Below are 6,000 nucleotides of genomic sequence, written 5' to 3'. Positions count from 1 at the left end.
AACATGTCTACTGAGACAAAGGTATATTGTCGAATAAATGTTGATAATTTAAGGTGAGCAAATGTTGCTGAATTGTTGAATATTGATAGTTGAACCAATATTCCCTAGTCTGAGCAAATATTGCTCGTCTGAGCAAATGTTGCTCATTTGATGAATTGTTGGTGGCAGGACCACATAAAGTATTAATGCTGACAGCCGAGCATAATAATAAAAGTATTGATCATGGGATCAATATAAAATTATTAGTGTTTGAATCTGCTCAGAATTATGTTTTTGCAGAGCTCTGGATTCGAAACTCTAATTCTTGATCAATTGATGATTTATTGAAAATTAATCACAGAGTGAACGAGGGACCGAATACATGGGATGACGAGTCGACCATGTAACCCCCAAACGCTCAGATGAGCAAAATACCAAAGTCTCTTAAAGACCAGTTGGTGAAAGGATGATTAAATGCTGGTTTAATCATTTACTAAAATAATGCTCGTGTGAGCTTTAGGTAGTAAAACCTGATTATGGAGAGATGAGGGACCGACCAAGGGGTCATGGGACCGGCTCTTGGTGGTCATGGGACCAGCTGATGGTCGTTTGAGCAAACTCCCAGTTGTTTGAGAAGAGTTAGTACCTAATATGAGCAATTGAGCAAATTAGGTCAAAATTATTAAAACATGTGGGAACGGCTATTTGCAAGCCCTAGGGCCGGCCTTGGTCGGTCAAGGAGACATGCCCGTGTCACCATAATGTCCGTGTCTCATTCCTGAGAGTTTCGATATTTTCTGATGCGCGTTTGAGCAACATTTTGAGAAAATATGAAGGATTCAGGGTTTTGCTGAAACTAGGGAATCTTCATGAGATGATGAAATATAATTAATAAAATAGGGGATTGCAAGGTGTGGGACCGGCCACGGCTAGGGCATGGTCGGCCAGCTAGCAAGTTCGGTCGTGCAGCATGATGTGTTTTCAAAGTTGTTGTAGTAAAAAGGTTCGTTGAGACTTGTGAAGGAAGATTTTTTTAGACTTAATTTTTATAAATAAAAAAATATAACAAACTCGAATAAAAAGTGTTGTGAGAATTATGGAGAGAATAGGGCTAGGATTCCACCATTGGTTGATATTAGTGATTTAATGAAACAATAATTATGCAACTCAACATTCAAATTGATTCTAATAGTATTGCCTAGACATGTAGATTTCCAAAAGAATAGATGTTAATCCAAGCATAGAATATCAAAACCCTAAAGCAAGCATATTCTATCAAGAGAAAATACACCTAACTAATCAAAATCATATAAATAATTTTTAGTTCAATGCAAAAATCATAATAGAGTTGTTGTAATTAATTAATAGAAATATATCACTTTTACCGAAACAATGGCTTCCTCCATAACCCCAAGGATTGGGTTTAGCTCATCATGATGTTGGAAACACGCTCAAAAGTTGATTTCATTGCTTAATGTAGGTGTAAAAATGATGAAATGGAGAAAAATATGAAAATTGGGTGTTTGCAACGTTTATAATTGTTGCAAAACACTGTTACAAAAAAACGATAGAAAAGAACTGCTGTTGTTGTAACTCTGCGACCCTCGGGTGGCTGTCGTTATCACTGTTCATAAACGACTGCCTCTGGTGGTATTTTGTTCTTCGTGTTCTTGGTGCAGCAGCAGAAACAGAATTCTGTAAACTCTTGATTCTGGCCTCCTGAGCTCTCCTCTCGACCCCAAACTCTCCGTCTCCCTTTTACGCTACCCCAGAGTTGTATTTATAATCAACAGGGCCAAGGATAGCTCCTCATTACTCCACGAAATCTCCCATTACTCGACAGTGAAGAAAAATATTCTCGGAATATTTTCTTCCCTGATTTTCCTTCTCATGCGTCTGCAGCTTCCAAACTCCATTCAACACGCTGAATATTGAAAATAAAATGATCCATACACACTCCAGGCTCGTGCCAACCATAGAATAACTCGGGAAAGAGAATATCAACCCTCGTGAAAGTAGGAATACCAAAGTTTTCCCTCACTCGTGTTTTTCTTCCACACAATTCGTCGGCCAAATCTAATCGATTCCAAGGACCTTACCATCCCTGTTTAGTCCCTAGCAACAAACCCATTTGATTTCAGCCATTGAATCTCCCTAAAACGCCTTCAAATCACGAACCCTAATTTTGGTGTTTTGATAATAGCTTTTCCCGCCAAATTCCAAATTCAAATGGAGAAGATGACCCCCTCCCTAATCCTGTACGGGTGTCCCTTTAGCACTTGCCTTATGGGGTGTGAATAGTAAGGAAGGTGTCCCTTATACGTTGAGGTGCCCCTTAGTAATTGAGTGCCCCTTATCTAAAAGTGCGAGTCCGAATAACATGTGTCCTCTGGGTGCTTTAGACAACTTTTCGAACCGATTTTTACAATAATGTTTGTTTCCCAAAAATGCCTACAAACACATAAAATACCATGATAAGTACAAAAATCGAGTACCAACAATACATGAAATTAAGGACAACGTAGACACAAAAATGTGTCTATCAAATACCCCCAAACTTATTATTTGCTGTCCTCGAGAAAATCTAATCTAGAAAAATAAAATGACTACACTTAGCACGTGCAGCAAGCCGTTAAACCGCTAGGTGGCTCGAGCGGCGGGGTGTTGTCTCTGGAGGGTTTACCAGAGGTGTACCCACAAAACCTTTACTCCAGACCCTAGCTATCTACGCAGAACCTTGGAAGGCACTAACGAATCTCCTTGGTTGGCATACAATCATTGACTATAGGAGGAAGTACCCTGATGCCAAATTCCAATTGTTGTACACGAGTTTGCACTCAGCATACTAAAATTTATATATAAGTGACAGAGCTCTACTCAGATAGTTTCTGTACATCATAACCGGAGTCAACCAATCACATAGAAAGATTAAGAAGATGGTTAAAAGTGAACGGTGTTTCCCATATCTGTCTGAAGGCCTCTACCAAGGTGAACCTATCCTAATGGACTGAGATACCAGTCTGACTAATATCAACACATCTAGCATATAAAAGGGGACCAGTGGTCGATAAACCTAACTCTAGGTCAACACAACTGGCATATACAAGGGCACCAGTTGTCGACTTTATTGAATTTATTCCGGTTGGTCTAATGGTCTGGTCTTTTTTTTTTCTTTATTATTATTATTTTATTTTATTGGTATCTCAATCACTCTATTCCACCCTAGCAAAGGTAACAACTTAAATCGTGTGCCCTACCAAATCACTTAAAAAATAAAAACAGAAGGATTAGGATTCAACGAGATATGGCGAAACTACCATGTTTTTTTTAATTCTAACACCTGAGCTCCGTGCTTTTATGAATACTCTTTAGATGTTTCCATATAATCAGATTGGTTCCTCAACTCCTACAACCAAGATGTTCCCATCCACTTAGATTGGTTAGTGCCAACCTTAATAAGCATAAATTTCTAAGCTCTGGAGTTTATTTGTTGCAGCTAAGAGCTAACAAAAAGTTTCTTCCCCACCCCCAAACTTAAATCTAACATTGTCCTCAATGTTCTAAAGATGAAATTAAAAGCATGAACAATAAAAAACTGTTACCACTTGATGGATGGAAAAAGAAATAAGGAAGGATATTATCATAAGCATGAGTACCTCCCAGGAAATGCTAAATTTAAAGTCTTTAGCTAGACATCAAATACCTCAAAAAGGATTGTCACCTTCCAAAGTCATATATCAATAGTCGAAACAATTGTGGGTCCATAAGACCAAATAGAGCTGACACCAGTATGAGACAACTGCACTGATTCAGAAAAATGAAAAGAAGGAGCACGTCCTCATCTAAAGTTTCTGTCAAGACAACTGGGTTTATCTGCGGCGTGTAATTGAACTTCATATGTGTGTCTCGATAAATAGATTCATCCGAAAAAAGGGTCTCTAATACCTGGGTTACCTCCTGGACAGTATCAGGAGGATCAAGTTGCGGAGTCTGAAAAGACTCAAGTAATATCTCAGATGTAGAAGGCTCGAGTCCCAAGTTAGGGACTCTAATTAGGGATACGATACAATCACTACCCCCGAACTTAGGGTTCACAGACAAACCTCTAACTATTTCTTGAATTTCCGGATCTTCAGAGTCCTTTAAATACTTAAGAGATTCTTCTAGTTCTCTACCCCCAAACTTAGGGTCATCATTATTCTCAGAAAAACCTAAAATTATTGCCTGAATTTCTGGGTCCATAGAATCTTTAAAATACTCAAGAGCTTCTTCTAAAGATTGATCACATATCTGATCTAAGAGAATGGTTTCCTCAAAATCATCTAAAGAATCTACCAGTAAAGTGTCAAGCCAATTATCCTGAACCAAATCCTGAACTAAAGTGCTAATAATATTCACTTCTTCTAAATCATCATTCTCAGAAGGTTGTCTAGTAACATTAAAGACATTTAGTTCAGTGGTCATATTACCAAAGGATATGTTCATAAGCCCAGTCCTAAATTTGATGACAACGTTAGCTGTGGCTAAAAATGGGCGACCTAAAATCACTGGGATTTGACGACTTGGGTCCTGAACTGGTTGGGTGTCTAGAACGACGAAATCCACAGGATAAATAAACTTATCAACCTCAATCAGAATATCCTCTATGACACCATGAGGGACTTTGACAGACCTATCAGCTAATTGTAGTGTCATTTTAGTCGGTTTCAACTTACCAAGACCTAGCTGGGTGTATACATGATACGGGAGTAAGTTAACACTAGATCCTAAGTCAAGTAAAGCTTTATCGACCATGTGATTACCAATCGCACAACATATGGTGGGGCATCCAGGATCCTTATACTTAGGGGGTGTTTGGTTCAGAAGAATGGAACTTACCTGACCAGCTAAAAAAAGCTTTCTTATGGACACTAAGCTTATGCTTTCGTGTAAAAAGATCTTTAAGGAACTTGGCATAAGCAGGCATCTGCCTAATTACTTCTAATAGCGGAATGTTGATGTTCACCTGCTTAAATGTTTCCATTATCTCGTTGAAAGTCGACTCCTTCTTTGTTGGGGCTAACAAATGTGGATATGGGGCTCTAGGAACAAAGGTAGACCTATCAGGAATTTCTTGGGAATCCTTAGAGACTGTTTCAGTTTCCTCGTCTACGGGATCCTCTTGGGAAGTAGAAGGTGGAACTACAGTATGTCCACTAGGCATGGCTACCTTATTGTCTACCGTTTTACCACTCCTAAGGGTTGTTATCGAGTTCACATGGTTTGATGATTTCTCACCAGCTAAAGATATTTGATGGACTCCCCTAGGGTTTGGTTGTGGTTGACTAGGAAACTTTCCTTTTTCTCTCAATGTCTCATTTATCTGACTAACCTGGGTTTTCAACTCGGAAATAGTCTGAGAGTTAGCCTGACCTATTCTCTTATTTTCTTCTAAACCTTGAGCAACAGATTGCTGAAACTGCACAATGTTACGAGTTAACAAAGCAAGAGACTCTTCTAAACTCATAATCTTCTTATCTGAAGGGTTCTGAAACTGTGCCGGAGCTGAAGGATTCTTAGTATACCCAAAACCTTGGGGAACCTGAGCATTACTAGACTGACCTTGATTCTGGCCCATGGACCAAGAAAGGTTTGGATGGTTTCTCCAGCCAGGGTTATAGGTTTCTTAATATGGGTCAAACTTCTGTTGGTTATCAAACCTAGTGTTGTTATAAAGAGCATTGGCTTGCTCTTCAACAACATGGCCTTCCCCAAAAGGCTCATTTCTTCCACTACTACCACTAGAATGACCTAATTCTAAGGCTTCTAACCTTTTGGCTATAGCTGCTATTTTGGCATATGACTCATAAGATCCTTCTACCCTATTAACATTTCCTCTACTTAGAAGAATTGTTTTCTAGGGTTCCCTACTATTTACCCATTGTTAAGTCTTATCGGAGATTTCATTCAAAAATGTCATCGCCTCATCAACAGTTTTATTCTCAAACCCACCTGTGCATAAGGACTCAACCATGGTTGTTG

The sequence above is a fragment of the Papaver somniferum genome, chromosome 8 (assembly GCF_003573695.1).
Source record: "Papaver somniferum cultivar HN1 chromosome 8, ASM357369v1, whole genome shotgun sequence".
NCBI lineage: Eukaryota > Viridiplantae > Streptophyta > Magnoliopsida > Ranunculales > Papaveraceae > Papaver > Papaver somniferum.
This window is presented reverse-complemented; position numbering follows the sequence as displayed.